The following is an 18,819-nucleotide window of genomic DNA, read 5'->3' on the forward strand; positions in this document are numbered from 1 at the left end:
GATCTTTCCCATCTAACTGAGGCATACTTCATCTTTTTTCTAAGTTACAGTAAGAACTTTGCATAAGCAAAGTGGGCCTTACACTTCTGGTGATTAGATAAAACCACCTCTTGAGGTTTGGATTATTAATACCGTATCTTGGAAAGCCTTCACATGTAAACCCTTTTCCTTCCATTTATGTTCAACTCTGGTGATCCCTTCCATTTCTTTCCGGTAACGTCCTGAAGCTCAGGAAGGAAAATAGGTGCTAGCTGGAAATGCTGCTTGAAGCAAATTGATTACTTACTTTTCTTGAAAAGGTGGTGAAATGAGTATGACTGTTGATCCTGTCCTTTCCCCTTGCATGTGTATAAGGACAGGGTAAGCTTGAAGTCTGCTAATATCTGAGTGTGTATGAAAACTGGCAGATAGCCTGTACCCAGAACCCCCTGAAATTCATGTTTCCAAAACAAGTTTATAGCATATGGCATAAAAGCAGAGGATTGCTTTAAATACTCTTGACCAAACCATCATTGAACTGCTCTTCTTCTCTGAAAGTCTCTATTTTCCTATCTGTGTCACAGTTATGGATCCAAAGTGGACATTTCTTAACGTTGGACACCTGGAACTCTTTGAGTCTTGTCTAATTAAAGCTTTGCCATCTTACTTTAGCACCCCTTGCTTTCAAGTTTGTTTAGCCCTAGAGTTTCAGTAACAAGCATCCATATTCCCTGTAGGCAATTGCATTCTGCTCACTCGTATACTATATGGCCTTTGTTATGATCAGTTATATTTCTTGATCTAATCTCATTCCTGATGTCAAGGATGTTTTCAAAACTAGATGTGAAAATGGGCTAGTCTGTCCTCTGCCTGTCATGTGAATCTCCTTCCCCTTCTGTTCTGATTGGGTTGGGATATTGACTGGCATCTTTGATTCTTCTGGAAGCTTCTGTGCCTCCATCTGCAGTATTGCTCAGATTGAAATGTGTGAATATTGCAATCCATGTATTTATATAACTGCCAAGATATAGCTTCTCTAGTGCATATGTGTGTCTGTTCTTTCAGTGCCACCCTAGAAAAGTTAACAAGAAGATATTTGCCTCTCAGCTTTCCCAGCAGGTCTCTTAGGGTGAGTTTCAGGTCAGACCAGCAGTGCACTTTTTTGTATTCTAGGATGATAATTCACTGCCACTGGCAGGTAATTCCAGGTAAGCAAACTTACTCATCATAAAAAGTGTCCCTTTTTGTTTCCACCATTGCCATGCTTTAGGATACAAAATGTGTGCCACCTGTAAAACCCAGACTAAACATGGTTTTCAAAAGGAGGAGATGCAACTTCAAATTGCTCATGATACTGATTTGTATCATCACTATGGATTTGGTGATGATACAAATAGGTAAGATCATGGATTTGTATATCCAATAGATTGAGAAGTGCTTATCTTTTGAAGACCCTGAATAGTCTCATTTCTTTGTTTCGCGCTGATCAAACATTTTGACTGAAATGGGGGGGGGGGCTCAAAGTAACCTTTGCGCATGAGGTTCAGAAGCATCATGCTTACTCACTCTGTGCAACCTCTCTGTAAATAATTGATAGAGCAGATACATTTTTTTCTGATTTAACTTTAGTGATGTGTGCATAAGCCTTGATTTTAAGCTTCTTTCTCTGCATTTTACTTTTCTGTTTTGGCACCTCCAGTGTCTTATACTGTTTTTTGAAGTTTGGTCTCTAACATGCCCAGTAAGCATTTGCAGCCTACAGAGTAGGGATTTGTACACCATGATTGCCTCTGTGAAGCTTTGGCTCTAGAATTTGGTTTTTATTAGCTATTGAATTCTTTTGCAGTTGTAGACACTTTGGGCAAGTGCAGGGCTGAGCGAATTCTCCATCACAACATGATTAACCTGACATAGAAGGGATTTACGATTCATGAATTTCCATTTGTCCCTTGCCTGTTTAAAAAAAAATTAGGCAGATACACTTTTAGTAATTAAAGCATTGTTTTTCTTTTCATAGCAAATGCAGGTGTTCTGTTTTTGTTATCTCTATACCCTTGATAACAGGCCCCCTTCTAGAGCCTCAAATCATGATCTGCTCTATATCTTATGTACAGTTAGGAGAAAATCCAAACTTTGCATTTTTAACAAATGACATAACCTAAGAAATCAGCTTAAACTGTGTAATTTTAATAGCACTTCTTTTTTGTGCAGCATATTTTTTTAAACAGCAGGCTGGCACTGTTGATTTAGACAGAAAAGGATGTTCAACTTCTGTCCACAGCCATTGAAGCTAGGATTTTGTATATCAAAGTTGGCATAACAATGCAGCAATTCTGAAGGAGCTCTGTTGATTGCCCATTTTGAGATAGTACTGGACTTGCATGTACCTCTATAGCTCTGCACAGCATACAAGGAATTTGAAGTGACCTACTTAAAAGTAGACCTTTTAGTCAACTTTTTTTGGTTCAGAGAGCTCAGAATGGGCTGTGGCATGGTTTAAAAAAATGGCTTAAATAGTGCAGAAGTGACTATCCAGAGATATCAGGGGAGCATAGTTGAAGACCACTGTTCAAATACCTGAAGGGCTGTCATATGGAAGAAGAAACAATTTTGTTCTCAGCTGCCTCTGAGAGTAAAACTAGATCCTGTGAGTACAACTGTAAGAGATGAGATTCCAGCTGGACATCAAGAATAAATGCTTGACAGAATGGTTCGGCAGTGGAACAGATTCTGCCTCACTGGAGATCTTCAGGCAGAGGCTTGTCAGATACCTACTGGAAATAGACTATGTCAGAATGCCAGATGCAAGGGAGGGCACCAGGATGAGGTCTCTTGTTATCTGGTGTGCTCCCTGGGGCATTTGGTGGGCCGCTGTGAGATACAGGAGGCTGGACTAGATGGGCCTATGGCCTGAACCAGTGGGGCTGTTCTTATGTTGGAAATGCTCTAGGAGGATTTCCTGCTATAGGCAGGGGGTTGGACTAGATAACCTTGTAGGTCAATGATTTTAGGAGTTCAGAGGCCTGAGATTAGCCTAGTCTCCCAGTGGTTCCTCTTTCTTCAAATGTAATTACCGCAGATATTCGTCTATAAGTCAATCTCACAGATAAGTCAAGGGCATGTTTTGAGCAAAAATCATGGAATTTTCTGTGACCTTCAGATGTTGGGGGTTAAACTTACAGGAGGGTCTGATTATAGTTTTGTCTGATTTTACCCAAGGCCAGATCCTGAAAATAACCAGTAATTGTTACTTAAGAACTATATAGTCTGTAATTTATAAAAAAAAAATAGTAAAAGATTATCAGATACATTTTTATTCTTTAACTTTTTAAATTCTAATCTTCACAACCTTTTTGTAAACACTGTCAGAGTGCTCTATAAACAACATACCAGTAAAACAACATACCAGTAGAACAGTGGGTCCCAACCTGGGGTACATTTACCCCCAGGGCACTCAACAGGACCTTTAGGAGTAGTTGAAAGAGAATTGAATAATGACAGAAAAAGGTAGGTTGTGCTCCAGAATGCCTTGCAGGGCCAACAAGGGAGGTAGCTAGTTGGTTGTGAAAGCCCCACCAATAGCTAGTTTTTGGTCATCAATTCATGTATGAATCAGTGATTGAAAAACAGCACAGTAAAAAAGCTGAAACATAATATGGAAAGTGTTCAATCACCCAGAATTTCTCAGGACACTTCTGCAAAACAGTGAAAAGGCATAGTCTTCAAACAGATAAAAAGAGAAAATACTGTGATGAATTCATGAAGTATGGGTTTTCATATAGAGGAGATGCTGGCTTATATTATATTAATTACAAACATTTGGCTAATATGAGGTGGTATTAACAATATTTATATACCACTTTTCAACAAAAAGTGCACAAAGCGATTTACAGAGAAAAATCAAATAATTAATGGCTCCCTGTCCCAAAGGGCTCACAATCTAAAAAGATGCAAAAGAGCACCAGCGGGCAGCCACTAGAAAAGACACTGTTGGGGTAAGGAGGGCCAATTACTCTCCCTCTGCTAAATAAAAGAGGAACACCCACTTGAAAAAGTGTCTCTTACCCAATTAGCAGGGGTAATCATATCCTCCTTTAAGGTGCCTGATGTGTTAAGCCAGAGGTTCTACATATAACATACAACATAGAACACATAACTGGGAGTGCAATTCAATTCACAGCAGAGAGACAAGCAACAAAGAATGACTGTGAGCAGGAGCAGCTACACATGGTAGCAACCCTATTTACTCAGAAGTAGACACATTATCTTTATGTTGGGGCTTTATCATCAGTTAACAGCACAAAGACTTGCTAATGCATGGCTCTCTTTATTGTCTTTTATCCAAAGAAAAAATTCTCAGACTTGTGAAACCAACAAGCATAACTGATAAAACAAAAATGGATTAGCAGACAAAACCCACATGTCCCAGACACTGAACTGGGTGGAATGCTAGAAAAGAGTTAAAAGTAGAATGAATCAAGAAAGATTTTGAACTATGTCAGTCATCTTGCTTACATTTTGTAAACTCTGGTCTAACCTCTGTTGCTATGAAATTCATTGTTGGGGTGCAGCTTTCATAGCATAGCTCCATATGTATCTGCTTAAACTGACTCTAAAATGGTGGATATGGGCACATTTCTCTAAATTTGTGCTACGTTACACAATTGATAATGGAACATCATGAGCCCCTCAACTTTACTGGTGGCAGAAGTATATAGTAAGGCTATGCACGGGAAGGGTAGAGTGGATAGAGAGGTGCTGTTTACACTCTCGCATAACACCAGAACCAGAGGACATCCACTAAAATTGAGTGTTGGGAGAGTTAGGACAGACAAAAGAAAATATTTCTTTACTCGGCGTGTGGTTGGTCTGTGGAACTCCTTGCCACAGGATGTGGTGATGGCATCTGGCCTAGATGCCTTTAAAAGGGGATTGGACCAATTTCTGGAGGAAAAATCCAGTACGGGTTACAAGCCATGATGTGTATGTGCAACCTCCTGTTTTTAGAAATAGGCAATGTCAGATGCAAGGGAGGGCACCAGGATACAGGTCTCTTATTATCTGGTGTGCTCCCTGGGGCATTTGGTGGGCCGCTATGAGATACAGGAAGCTGAACTAGATGGACCTATGGCCTGATCCAGCAGGGCTGTTCTTATGTTTAGGCTCAGCTCCAAGTACAAGTTTTTTTTTAAAACTATCTATTGTTCTTGTTTTGCTCCTAAGTCTTTTGACTTTATATTGGCCTGTCAGCTCAGCTAGCTGGAGAGGACCACTCCATGGTAAGGTCAAGTTGTTACATCCTTATGTAGGCGATTGGCTGGCAACAGCTGCCCAAATTGAAACTCCATATTGGATTATTATTCTCTGTGCTGATGCTTTTAGACAGAGACTTCTATCTGCCCTGGATATCACTGCTCAAACTTTTGGGAGCACAAAAGCTTGAATCCTATCTATCACAAGCTGAGTTCTGCCTGCAGAATGAGGCTTTCCTACCTCCCTCTTCCTGTTCCAAGGTGTTCCTGAAGGTTGGGGGACTGTCTGGAACAGCATGGGAGACTACAGGTTGGAGAGTTGAATTCACATAAATTGGGGATCCCATTTGCACACGCGGAAGCATTGAGGCTAGGATTCTGTTAGATCCTACTAGCCATAGTTAATGCTTGCAGGGCTGTTTTTATCTTCCTGTCATGCAATATATAAACTTAATTCAGTATAACGCGGGGCCTGTACAAGAGGGACGGGCTCCATTTGAACCAGAATGGAACCAGACTGCTGGCGCATAACATTAAAAAGGTGGCAGAGCAGCTTTTAAACTGATCCCTGGGGGAAGGCCGACAGGAGCCGAGGGGCATCCGGTTCGGGACTCCTCATCCCTATGGGATGAGGATGGGGAGGTTAGAGAACAACAAGACAAAGGCAGAGTAGGAGAAGAAATTGGGAAAGGTAGGGTGATGGGATGTGATAGACGGTTTGGCACAATGAGAGGATGCGGGGACAAAGGAGCAAATAAGCAGCGCATTCTGGGGCATTCCGTGTGTAAATGCTTTTATGCGAATGCCCGAAGTCTACGAGCAAAGGTGGGAGAACTGGAATGTCTGGTGACAAGGGAAAATATTGACATAGTGGGCATAACGGAAACCTGGTGGAATGCGGAGAATCAGTGGGATACCGCAATCCCGGGCTATAAACTCTACAGGAGGGACAGGCAGGGGCGTGTTGGAGGTGGGGTGGCCGTTTATGTTAAGGAAGGGATAGAATCCAGCAAAGTAGAGATTGAAGGTGGGTCCGACTCCACCGTAGAATCTCTGTGGGTTATATTACCAGGCTTGTGCAGCGATGTAATACTGGGGGCGTGCTATCGTCCTCCAGACCAGAAATCTGATGGGGACCTTGAAATGAGGAAACAGATCAGGGAGGTGACAAGGAGGGACAGGGTTGTAATCATGGAGGACTTCAATTATCCTCATATTGACTGGGTCAATTTGTGTTCTGGTCACGATAAGGAAACCGGATTTCTTGACGTGCTAAATGACTGTGGCTTAGATCAGCTAGTCACGGAGCCCACCAGAGGACAGGTGACTCTGGATTTAATATTGTGCGGTACGCAGGACCTGGTTAGAGATGTAAACGTTACTGAGCCATTGGGGAACAGTGATCATGCTGCGATCCGTTTTGACGTGCACGTTGGGGGAAGAATACCAGACAAATCTCTAACAAAAACCCTTGACTTCCGACGGGCGGACTTCCCTCAAATGAGGAGGCTGGTTAGAAGGAGGTTGAAAGGGAGGGTAAAAAGAGTCCAATCTCTCCAGAGTGCATGGAGGCTGCTTAAAACAACAGTAATAGAGGCCCAGCAGAGGTGTATACCGCAAAGAAAGAAGGGTTCCACTAAATCCAGGAGGGTGCCCGCATGGCTAACCAGCCAAGTTAGAGAGGCTGTGAAGGGCAAGGAAGCTTCCTTCCATAAATGGAAGTCTTGCCCTAATGAGGAGAATAAAAAGGAACATAAACTGTGGCAAAAGAAATGTAAGAAGGTGATACTGGAGGCCAAGCGAGACTATGAGGAACGCATGGCCGGCAACATTAAGGGGAATAATAAAAGCTTCTTCAAATATGTTAGAAGCAGGAAACCCGCCAGAGAAGCGGTTGGCCCTCTGGATGGTGAGGGAGGGAAAGGGGAGATAAAAGGAGACTTAGAGATGGCAGAGAAATTAAATGAGTTCTTTGCATCTGTCTTCACGGCAGAAGACCTCGGGCAGATACCGCTGCCCGAACGGCCCCTCCTAACCGAGGAGTTAAGTCAGATAGAGGTTAAAAGAGAAGATGTTTCAGACCTCATTGATAAATTAAAGATCAATAAGTCACCGGGCCCTGATGGCATCCACCCAAGGGTTATTAAGGAATTGAAGAATGAAGTTGCAGACCTCTTGACTAAGGTATGCAACTTGTCCCTCAAAACGGCCATGGTGCCAGAAGATTGGAGGATAGCAAATGTCACGCCTATTTTTAAAAAGGGAAAGAGGGGGGACCCGGGAAACTATAGGCCGGTCAGCCTAACATCCATACCGGGTAAGATGGTGGAATGCCTCATCAAAGATAGGATCTCAAAACACATAGACGAACAGGCCTTGCTGAGGGAGAGTCAGCATGGCTTCTGTAAGGGTAAGTCTTGCCTCACGAACCTTATAGAATTCTTTGTAAAGGTCAACAGGCATGTGGATGCGGGAGAACCCGTGGACATTATATATCTGGACTTTCAGAAGGCATTTGACACGGTCCCTCACCAAAGGCTACTGAAAAAACTCCACAGTCAGGGAATTAGAGGACAGGTCCTCTCGTGGATTGAGAACTGGTTGGAGGCCAGGAAGCAGAGAGTGGGTGTCAATGGGCAATTTTCACAATGGAGAGAGGTGAAAAGTGGTGTGCCCCAAGGATCTGTCCTGGGACCGGTGCTTTTCAACCTCTTCATAAATGACCTGGAGACAGGGTTGAGCAGTGAAGTGGCTAAGTTTGCAGATGACACCAAACTTTTCCGAGTGGTGAAGACCAGAAGTGATTGTGAAGAGCTCCAGAAGGATCTCTCCAGACTGGCAGAACGGGCAGCAAAATGGCAGATGCGCTTCAATGTCAGTAAGTGTAAAGTCATGCACATTGGGGCAAAAAATCAAAACTTTAGATATAGGCTGATGGGTTCTGAGCTGTCTGTGACAGATCAGGAGAGAGATCTTGGGGTGGTGGTGGACAGGTCGATGAAAGTGTCGACCCAATGTGCGGCGGCAGTGAAGAAGGCCAATTCTATGCTTGGGATCATTAGGAAGGGTATTGAGAACAAAATGGCTAGTATTATAATGCCGTTGTACAAATCTATGGTAAGGCCACACCTAGAGTATTGTGTCCAGTTCTGGTCGCCGCATCTCAAAAAAGACATAGTGGAAATAGAAAAGGTGCAAAAGAGAGCGACTAAGATGATTACGGGGCTGGGGCACCTTCCTTATGAGGAAAGCCTACGGCGTTTGGGCCTCTTCAGCCTAGAAAAGAGACGTCTGAGGGGGGACATGATTGAGACATACAAAATTATGCAGGGAATGGACAGAGTGGATAGAGAGATGCTCTTTACACTCTCACATAATACCAGAACCAGGGGACATCCACTAAAATTGAGTGTTGGACGGGTTAGGACAGACAGAAGAAAATATTTCTTTACTCAGCGTGTGGTCGTTCTGTGGAACTCCTTGCCACAGGATGTGGTGCTGGCGTCTAGCCTAGACGCCTTTAAAAAGGGATTGGACAAGTTTCTGGAGGAAAAATCCATTATGGGGTACAAGCCATGATGTGTATGCGGAACCTCCTGATTTTAGAAATGGGTTATGTCAGAATGCCAGATGCAGGGGAGGACACCAGGATGAGGTCTCTTGTTATCTGGTGTGCTCCGTGGGGCATTTGGTGGGCCGCTGTGAGATACAGGAAGCTGGACTAGATGGGCCTGTGGCCTGATCCAGTGGGGCTGTTCTTATGTTCTTATAATGTATTAAAAATATGCATCCTGCCCTATTTCAAGGGCTGTAGACATACTGTAAGGAGAGATAAAAGAATGCCAGCACTTCAGCAGTATTTAAGTTTAAAAGCCACACTCAACAACACTGAAGATACTAACAAAGCCAAATATTTGGCTAATTGGTTTCCAGAGTTGTTTCTGAGGTCTACTACATTTCATCTGGAATTATGGTTCTTTTGAGAACAACAAGCCCTTTTGGGCTGTGCATGCAGTGGTGATATATATCACTAGGGTTTTCATCACCCGGTCTGGGAGGCCAGTGCGTCACCCCCATGATGGACCTCCTCCTGTGCAGTGGGCGGGGCAACACCCTGGGCAGTGGGCGTGGTAATGCACTATCACTCCGCCTCCACTGGTTTTTTGGGCTATAACATTTGATAGAATAGAGATATTTCGATGTGGTTTGTTTTATTGCATTCTGCATGAAATTATGTATCAAATGATTTATGATGGTATTATTTCCACTCTGTTCAGTGATGGTGCTTGTTCCTAGCTAGGGAAAGGGCAGCAGCATCCTGAGCACATCTGCTCAGAAGTAAGTCCCACAGAGTTCACTGAGCCTTACTCCCAGGTAAGTAAGCGTGTCTAGGATGGCAGCCTCAGACATAAAGGCTGCCACCCTATGCTACACACTCAGCTGCTGGGAGTCATTCTACAGAATGGGGCTGACTTCTGAGGAGTCAGAAGTCAGGGCACTGCATGGCTGTGTTTCTGAGCTCTCACTCCCGACCCAAGTGACCCCCAGTGTCTGGAGGGCATAGCTCCCACTGGAAGGCTTGGGGGGAGACACACAAACCCCTCCCTGTGCAATGCTGTGCAAAAAGGATTCCCTGCAATCCTGCCTTTGGCTGCAGTCCTATTCACATTTACCTGGGAGTAAGCCCCATTGCCTGTAATGGGACTTACTTCAGAGTAGACATATCTAGGATTGGGCTGTGTGTCACCCAGAGCCACACAGGCAGACCCCCTTGCATTCTCCCTCCTCCTCCAGCCCCCAACCCTGAGCCTGTCAGGGAACTAGAGGAGAGCGGCTGCTGTTACCTGCCTGGATGCTGCGCTAGTGGGGATGGGCGCGCGGCTGGTCCAGGGTGGCCTGGCCAGAGATCCCTGGGCGTGCATACTCCTGCTGGGGAATGTGGCGGGATAGCACCTGGTTCCAGCCAGAGCAGAGTATCCCAAGCCTCCAGAGACTGAAGGTGGGTGGTGCGGGCTCCTGCCTTACTGCTGCCATGCTGGTCTTTCCCTCCCACCAGGCAGAACAATCACCCCTCTTTCTGGCCAAGTGAGGGGGGAGCGGCAGGGATGGGGAAGAGGGAGTAAGGGGCTAATAGGCGCACTAAGAGGAAACCATGTGAAGGAGCAGTGCCCCAGGAGAAGGTGTCTCCGGAGCGCACAAGTGCGCAGCAGCTGAACTTGGAGACTCCTGTTGCATCGCACGCTTTCTAAGCAGGCAGGAGGGCACATAGGTGCTGCCTCACTCACTCCCTGTTCTGCGGGGGTGATGCACCGCCCGCCCGCCCTCTCACTTGCTTAGAAAGTGTGCAACATGACAGGAGCCTCCAGCTGAGTTTGGAGGTTTTTGCTCTTCCTTATGAAGGGTCAGAGGTTCTTGTGGCGTTGCCCATGTGCACGAGGCTTGCATGGCGCCTAGACTTTCCTCCACCTCTTCATTTAGAAGGGCAGGAGTCTCCGAACTTGCTGGAGGCTCCTGTTGCATTACATGCTTCCTAAGAAGGCGTGAGGCAGGTCACCCCCTCCCAGCGCTGGGAGGGGGTGACATTTCACCCACTGTCCCACCTGCTTAGGAAGCATGGAGCCTCCAAACTCGGCCAGAGGCTCCTGTGGAATCATGTGCTTCCTAAGTGCATGATGGGGGGGGCGGGCTGGCTGTGCATCACCCCCTCCCAGCGTGTCACCTGGTGTGGCCTGCACCAATTGCACCAGCCTAGCGATGCCACTGCTCCACATAGACCCACTCCTCCTTGCCCAGGGTAGTTTGTCAGATGCTTTGCTCAGTGTAATTTGTGACATAGGTGTATGTGGGAGGGAACCTGCTAAAATCTTTTGTTCTTACGTGCAAGGCTGCTCTTGTGCTTAATTCAGTAGCAATGGAATCCGAATAATCTTTCTCTTTAAATGCAGCCCTCTTGGCTGTGAAGATGCTGGAAATGGTGCCTGGCAGAGTCTACTAAAGCCTAAGGGCTTGTCTGGGTAGCAAGTACCTTAGTTCTGAAAGCGAAGTGTGAATGAGGCCTTAATATAAAACTGTGAAAAAGTACTTGAGCTATGTTGTTGCATTTGCTATAATGTTGCTTTCTCAGACTGTCTTCAGATGGATTCGATGTGTGGAGAAGAAGCAATCCCAGTAACAAGGCACTGTTGTTTGGAGTGTTGAGAGAACCTGATATATCCTTGCACCAAAGGCCCTACTTTGGCAAATCAGTCTGCTGTGTTATTTTTGACACACGCAAATTCCATTCAACTATTCTCTATTCAGCCTCCTGGCTTCCCTCCTGTGTCTACCTTGCAAAAGGCCTTGGCTATCTTTCCATGGCAGGAAATCCTGTTTACCTATCTGATGTCCTCTAAAACTGGACTACTGCCTCCTTCCTATGCCAAACACTAAATTTAGCAGGCTTGCTGGCTAAATTCAAGACTGTACACTCCTTAAATATTTGTTACTAATACAGGCTTCGTATTAAGTTGGCTTCACAAAGTTGAACTTCATTGCTTTCCAAACTTGTTAAAATTCTGTTCATCCTGTCAACACCTCTTGTATGCCTAGTCCTAGAACCTAAGACCTAGATTATAAAAGTTGTGGGACTCAATGTGTTTGGGGAAGTGTGATCTTCTTTGTGATGGGTCAATTCAAGAGTTAATTTTAAAAGCTAATATGTTGTCTGGTGAAGGTGCAGAAAGGGTCCAAGTCAGGAGAGACTTGCAAACAAGCACTCAGGTTGTTAATAGTGAGTGTGGGAGAAACCAAGAGGCACAATCGTGAAAAAAGTCAGGGTGTGTACTGTGTGGAACTGGATAACAAATGGGTTTCTCAATCAAAATAAAATTCCCCTTGGAAGACCTCAGTAAACATTTGCAGTCATTCTTCTATTAGACTTGGTTGCACTGAATGTCTTCCTCTTCATGCATCATAGGTGCACATCCGAGAGGTTTTTACATATTAAAATGAATGCAACCAACATGTTTTTCATGCAAGTACATAAAGCCTAGATTGGCTGTGGCTCTCAGTAACATATATGCATACCAACCATTGATTTGTGTAAATTTTTTAAAAATTTTATTTATTGCCTGCCTTTCTCCCCAAAGGACACCCAAAGCAACTTTTTAAAAAAAAACATTAAAATACATACAGTATTTACACTTATAAATATACATAATAATAAATATTAATGTACATATATTAAAAACCAACCAGCCTGTTCCTGACTCAGTGTCCCTTCTTCAGTGTAGTTTGAGAATGAGAAAGAGGACTGTTGCTTCCTTGAGTACCCAGATTTCCCAGTAACCTTGATGAGTAGGGCAGGCCTGGACTTAACTACCATAGTTTGAGGAACTACATCAGGAGACCAACAGTCAAGACACTAGCTTGATGTATGCAGGTGTTTTTGCTGACCAAGGGCACAAGTGGAAGAGGAGGAGGAGACATGGCTAAGCTGCTGTTTTGTCTTTAAGGAACCGGGATTTGGATTTCTTTGGTATTCCTTACCCTCTTGCCTGCGGATCCTTGCTTATTTGCTTATTTATTTCACTTATAAAAGGGAAAAGGCTACCCATGTGGCAGGAGGCAGACTAGGACCTAGTTCTCAAAAACAGCTGATGAGGTAAAAAGCCAGTCTGGGTTGCCCCACTGAAGACAGCCGGAGGGACTCCTGTGATAGAATTCTCCCTTATGATGAAACATTCCTGTATATAAAAAAGTGAGGGAGAAAGCTAAGCTGGAACTTTCCTCTCTGATTACCATTTTTCTGTGTGTGTGTGTGTGTGAAGGATTTTGTCATTTGAGCACAAACTTGCAGTCTGAAGTCCACCAGTTCAATTTACCTCATCTGCTCCTTGTAAGCACAAGCCCAAAACATGATCAGAACTCAAGAGTACTACCTACCAACTGCCTTCTGAATTCCTGACCAGATGAAGAAAGATGCTGCTGCTGGGATTTTTCTATCTCTGACCACATGGGGGTGGTGAAGGAGCATTAATGCCTTGGACTGCCCTATGAAAAGTATCTGGAAAGAAGCTTCATTGATTTCAGTTGATTCTGCAGAGTAAGCACGTTTAGAATAGATAAGCCGGTTTCTTAGATCTTGTATGGACTGTTTTACTTGGTCTTGTTGCCTAGACTGAACACTCTCGCTGTCTAGTCCAATGAGTCTGTTTATAAAATGCAGTCAGTTGCGTATCTCTGCAATTCTTTCTTGCTGTGGATGAGCAATCAGAGGACAGGAAAGGAAAGATGCCATTTAACTTCAAAGTTGGGCTTCCTTTTAAGGTGCTTCTGGGTCCCCTGTGCAACCTCTGGGTTTGGTTCTAGAAATGTCTATATCACTGAAAGTTAAAACTACCAAGAAATCTTTCCTACATAACTACTGTTGTCAGTGGTTGCCCTAGTCCCACTTATTACGTTTCCGGTTGATACTAATATGAACACTGAATGTAAACAATCGTGGCAGCAGTCATCAGCGTTTCTGTATTTGCTTAGGGCTTGTGGTCATAATTGCTTAGGGCATTATGTGTACCACTGTGATATTATTAAGAAGCCTGGTGGTTGGGGCTAAGACAACAGTGGCATAGGAAACAGTAGAGGAAGATGAAAAGGCATTAGGGCTAAGAAGCGTCTAACATCTAACAGCCTAACATCTATACTGGGTAAGATGGTGGAATGCCTCATCAAAGATAGAATCTCAAAACACATAGACAAACAGGCCTTGTGAGGGAGAATCAGCATGGCGTCTGTAAGGGTAAGTCTTGCCTCACGAACCTTATAGAATTCTTTGAGAAAGGTCAACAGGAATATGGATGCGGGAGAACCCGTAGACATTATATATCTGGACTTTCAGAAGGCGTTTGACACGGTCCCCCACCAAAGGCTACTAAAAAACTCCACAGTCAGGGAATTAGAGGACAGGCTCTCTCATGGACTGAGAACTGGTTGAAGACCAGGAAACAGTGAGTGGGTGTCAATGGGCAATTTTCACAATGGAGAGAAGTGAAAAGCGATGTGCCCCAAGGATCTGTCCTGGGACCGGTGCTTTTCAACCTCTTCATAAATGACCTGGAGACGGGTGAGCAGTGAGGTGGCTAAGGTTGCAGACAACACCAAACTTTTCCGAGTGGTGAAGACCAGAAGTGATTGTGAGGAGCTCCAGAAGGATCTCTCCAGACTGGCAGAATGGGCAGCAAAATGGCAGATGCGCTTCAATGTCAGTAAGTGTAAGGTCATGCACATTGGGGCAAAAAATCAAAACTTTACATATAGGCTGATAGATCAGGAGAGAGATCTTGGGGTGGTGGTGGACAGGTCGATGAAAGTGTCAACTCAATGTGCGGCGGCAGTGAAGAAGGCCTATTCTATGCTTGGGATCATTAGAAAAGGTATTGAGAACAAAACAGCTAATATTATAATGCCGTTGTACAAATCACAAATCGATGGTAAGGCCACACCTTGAGTATTGTGTCCAGTTCTGGTCGCCGCATCTCAAAAAAGACATAGTGGAAATGGAGAGGGTGCAAAAGTGAGCGACTAAGATGATTACTGGGCTGGGGCACCTTCCTTATGAGGAAAGGCTACGGCGTTTGGGCCTCTTCAGCCTAGAAAAGAGGCGCCTGAGGTGGGACATGATTGAGACATACAAAATTATGCAGGGGATGGACAGAGTGATGCTCTACACTCTCACATAACACCAGAACCAGGGGACATCCACTAAAATTGAGTGTTGGGAGAGTTAGAACAGACAAAAGAAAATATTTCTTTACTCAGCGTGTGGTTGGTCTGTGGAACTCCTTGCCACAGGATGTGGTGATGGCGTCTGGCCTGGACGCCTTTAAATGGGGATTGGACAAGTTTCTGGAGGAAAAATCCATTACGGGTTACAAGCCATGATGTGTATGTGCAACCTCCTGATTTTCGAAATGGGCTATGTCAGAATGCCAGATGCAAGGGAGGGCACCAGGATGAGGTCTCTTGTTATCTGGTTTGCTCCCTGGGCATTTGGTGGGCCGCTGTGAGATACAGGAAGCTGGACTAGATGGGCCTATGGCCTGATCCAGTGGGGCTGTTCTTATGTTCTAAGCGACTTGGGGAGCAGCTGAAGAGGCTCAGTAGACCAGCTTTGTGTATCTTCTATGGGAGAACCTTCTATGGAACTGTAGGGCTGATGCAAGGCTTCGTGTCATCCTTAGTATGGCTTTCCTAATGTTTGGGCTATATCCCAGCAGTGTGATCCCAATATACATTTTGCTTGGCATAGACCAGAGGTGCCCAAACCCCAGCCCTGGGGCCACTTGCGGCTCTCGAGGACTCTCAATGCAGCCCTCAGGGAGACCCCAGCCTCCCATGAGCCTCTGGCCCTCCAGAAATTTGCTGGAGCTTGCACTGGCCCAACGGAACTGCTCTCAGCGTGAGAGCAACTGTTGGACTTCTCGTGTTAGCTGTGGGATAAGGGCTCCCTCCACTGCTTGCTGTTTCACGTCTGTGATGCAGTAGTGGCAGCAAAGAAAAGGCCAGCCTTGCTTTGTGCAAGGCTTTTTATAGGCCTTGAGCTATTGCAAGACCTTCATTCATTCATATAAGTTCCACCTCTAGTATATTAATTTATGTAAGCTTATGTAAATTTATTCAAATTTGAAATATAAATTAATTTTTCCCCCTGGCCCCTGACACAATGTCAGAGAGATGATGTGGCCCTCCTGCCAAAAACTTTGGACACCCCTGGCATAGACCAACCTCTGCTGCCAGATTTCTGAAAGATTTATGATTACAGTAAATTTATTTTTATCCTACCTTTCCACCCAGTTAGTGCATAGTACAGTTTACAGCCATGAAATCTGAAATCATTGCATACAAAATATTTAAAATATTTTGTTAAATTTAACACATCGTACTCAGACATTTCAGACTTCTAAAATAAATATAGCAGCATAGATAAGTATTGTTTTATTTTCACATTTTTACTCTGCCCTTTCTCCAGGGCATCTTCCTTTTCGCCTTTTGTCCTCACAACAACCCTGTGAGGTAGATTAGGCTGAGAGAAAGTGATTCACCCAGGGTGTTTCATGGTGAAGTGAAACCATGAAACAAGTTTCTTGGATCTTACAAGTCTGAGTCCAACTTCCAAATCACTATACCATCCTGTCTTCTAAGTAGTGAAATATACTTCCCAAAAGCTTAATGATATAATCATAGCAAATTTCCTCAAGGCCAACAGGGAGAGAGCACACCACACGGGCTTCATAGAGGAGAGCATTCCATAGTAAGGATACCACTAAGGTGACTTTCGGGCCTTAGAATATTTATTCCTTCACAGACTCCCACCCCTGAAATCACCCAGGAATCTCTGAGAAATGGCTGGTGCTTCACATTCTAACCCCAAAGTTTGAATGGGAGTAGCCTGGGCTGTCTCTGCTAGGCCTTTGTCAAACTCCACCTATTTATTGTTTGAGCAGGGCAAAACAACTGGGGCAGTCAGGTTAGTGCTTTGCTAACCGCTTCTTAGCAGGCTGGACTGGACGTTATGCTCCTTACTTTTGTCCTTGGGCAGCAAGCCCAGACAGATTCAGGACAGAAAATGGTTGGTGTTGTCTTGGGTTGAGTCTGCATTGAAAGGGACTTGTCTGTCCACAAGGGTTTGGCCTGGCAAATGAATAGCAAATGCTAAACTTCCATTGTGCCAGCTGTACTACAGTAAGACCATATTTATTGGCCAAATGAGCAATTAAGCACATTCTCTCTTTGTCCTAGAAGAGTGTGTGTCATTTTCCATTCTAGGGAGTGGTCACTCATCACTGCAGTCACTGATGGTCAGGGGTCAAACTTATACTACAGGTGGAGATGTGTGAGTATATCTTTTCTTTTGATACAAAAAAAAGCTGATGTGGATTGGGGCTGCAGGGATTTAAAGCTTTTCCTCCACATTGCTACTGTAAGCCAACTTCCTAGGCTGCTGTTGGCCACAGAGGTGACAACAGACACGCACCCTAGTTGGTGCTTCTGACATGCACACAGCTGCATTTCACATTGGCAATAATGTCACTGGATGCAATTGGAGAAGGGGGAGTGGGGAGGTATCACAGGGCGCAATCCTAACCAGCAGTTATGCCTGCATAGGAGCCCCTGGAGGGTCGCAAACATGCTGTAAAGCACGTTTGTGCCTCCATGGGAGGAAGCTGTGTTGGCGCATCCAGATGGGCCGACACACGGAGGCAAGCATAGGCCTCCGCAGCAGCTTCCTCCCCACTGCTTGTGCCAGTGCACCCGTGCCAACACAAGCTGCGAAGGTAGGTGTGGGGGGGGTGGGGAGGAGGTGGGAGGGAGCATTTCTGGGTGGGCGATGGGCGGCCCCGGAGCAGGTGCGCAGGGAGCCGGGGGTGGGGCTGGGACCCGGCAGTTATGCCGGGTCCCAACCCCCGTTCCGGGGAGAACAGAACATCTTCGAGCCACTCCACTCTCCTTGAACTTGCACCACCTCCAGAGGTGGCGCAGGTCCGAGGAGACCCATTGGGGCACGCATTCCTTACCCAGGGGTAAGGGGAAGAGCTTCCCCTTGCCCCTGGCTGAGCTGCTGCACCCAACGAACCTGCGTTGGATGCAGCGCAAGCCTCCTGGCTTACCTGCTCCAGCACAGGTTTGGATTGCGCCCACAGTCTTCTGAGTACTTGGGAAACACAGTGCTACTACAAGAGAAGTGGAGTTGCAAGGGAAGATGCATGAACAGTGGGTAGAGAAAAGGTGATGAGTGCATATTTGATGGGCAAAATTAATGCTGCAAGTCTGAGAGTCCTGACTATAGCACCACTATCATTCTAGTCTTCTACCCTCTATTACTGTCCCTCTTGTTCTTGTACTGGCTCTCCTCACTCTCCAGTAACACCACTGAGTTTTGAACTGCTTCAGCCTCCCTCATCCTTGCCCACAGATTACACAGCTTTGCTGTCCCAGTTCTTGGAGCCTCTGAACACTTTCTGCTACCTCCTCAGCACCCTGAAACATCCCAAGACCTTCCCCCTCTTCTGATATCCCAGAGCTGCATGACCTCTTCCCAGAGACGGATCAGACAATCCTTGCTCCTGTCCGTGACTGGAATAGGCTGGCGGGATTAAACATTCTTTCTGCCAAGCTGGGAGGGGGATGGGCTGGGATTTGTGCACTGGGAATGGGGAGGCCTGACTGGCAAAGCAGGGCTTCTCCTGGGGGGAATGGAGCAAGCTCTTAATTTCTGGCTGTAGCTGCAGTGAGAGAGGGAGGAGGATTAGCATAATCACCTACAGCATTTTCCTGGTAGGCACAGATCGCGCAGGCATGTGGAATGAGGAGCCAAAAAGGTGCCGCTGGCTGCTGACCACCCTGATGCACTCAGGCCATTAGAAATGGCGAGAGGTCAAGTCACTCTCCCAGCTGCCAACTCCCCAGGCATCTCTGGCTGAGAAGTTCCTCTATGAGAGGGTCAAGGGCTGAGGCCATGGTTGACCCACTCATGAGCCAGAGTGGGGTGATCACTTTGGGTGGGAGGCAAGCATATGCAGTAAACTGGTGGGGGGTCCCCCCCAAACCTCCA

The sequence above is a fragment of the Tiliqua scincoides genome, chromosome 2 (genome assembly GCF_035046505.1).
Source record: "Tiliqua scincoides isolate rTilSci1 chromosome 2, rTilSci1.hap2, whole genome shotgun sequence".
Lineage (NCBI taxonomy): Eukaryota > Metazoa > Chordata > Lepidosauria > Squamata > Scincidae > Tiliqua > Tiliqua scincoides.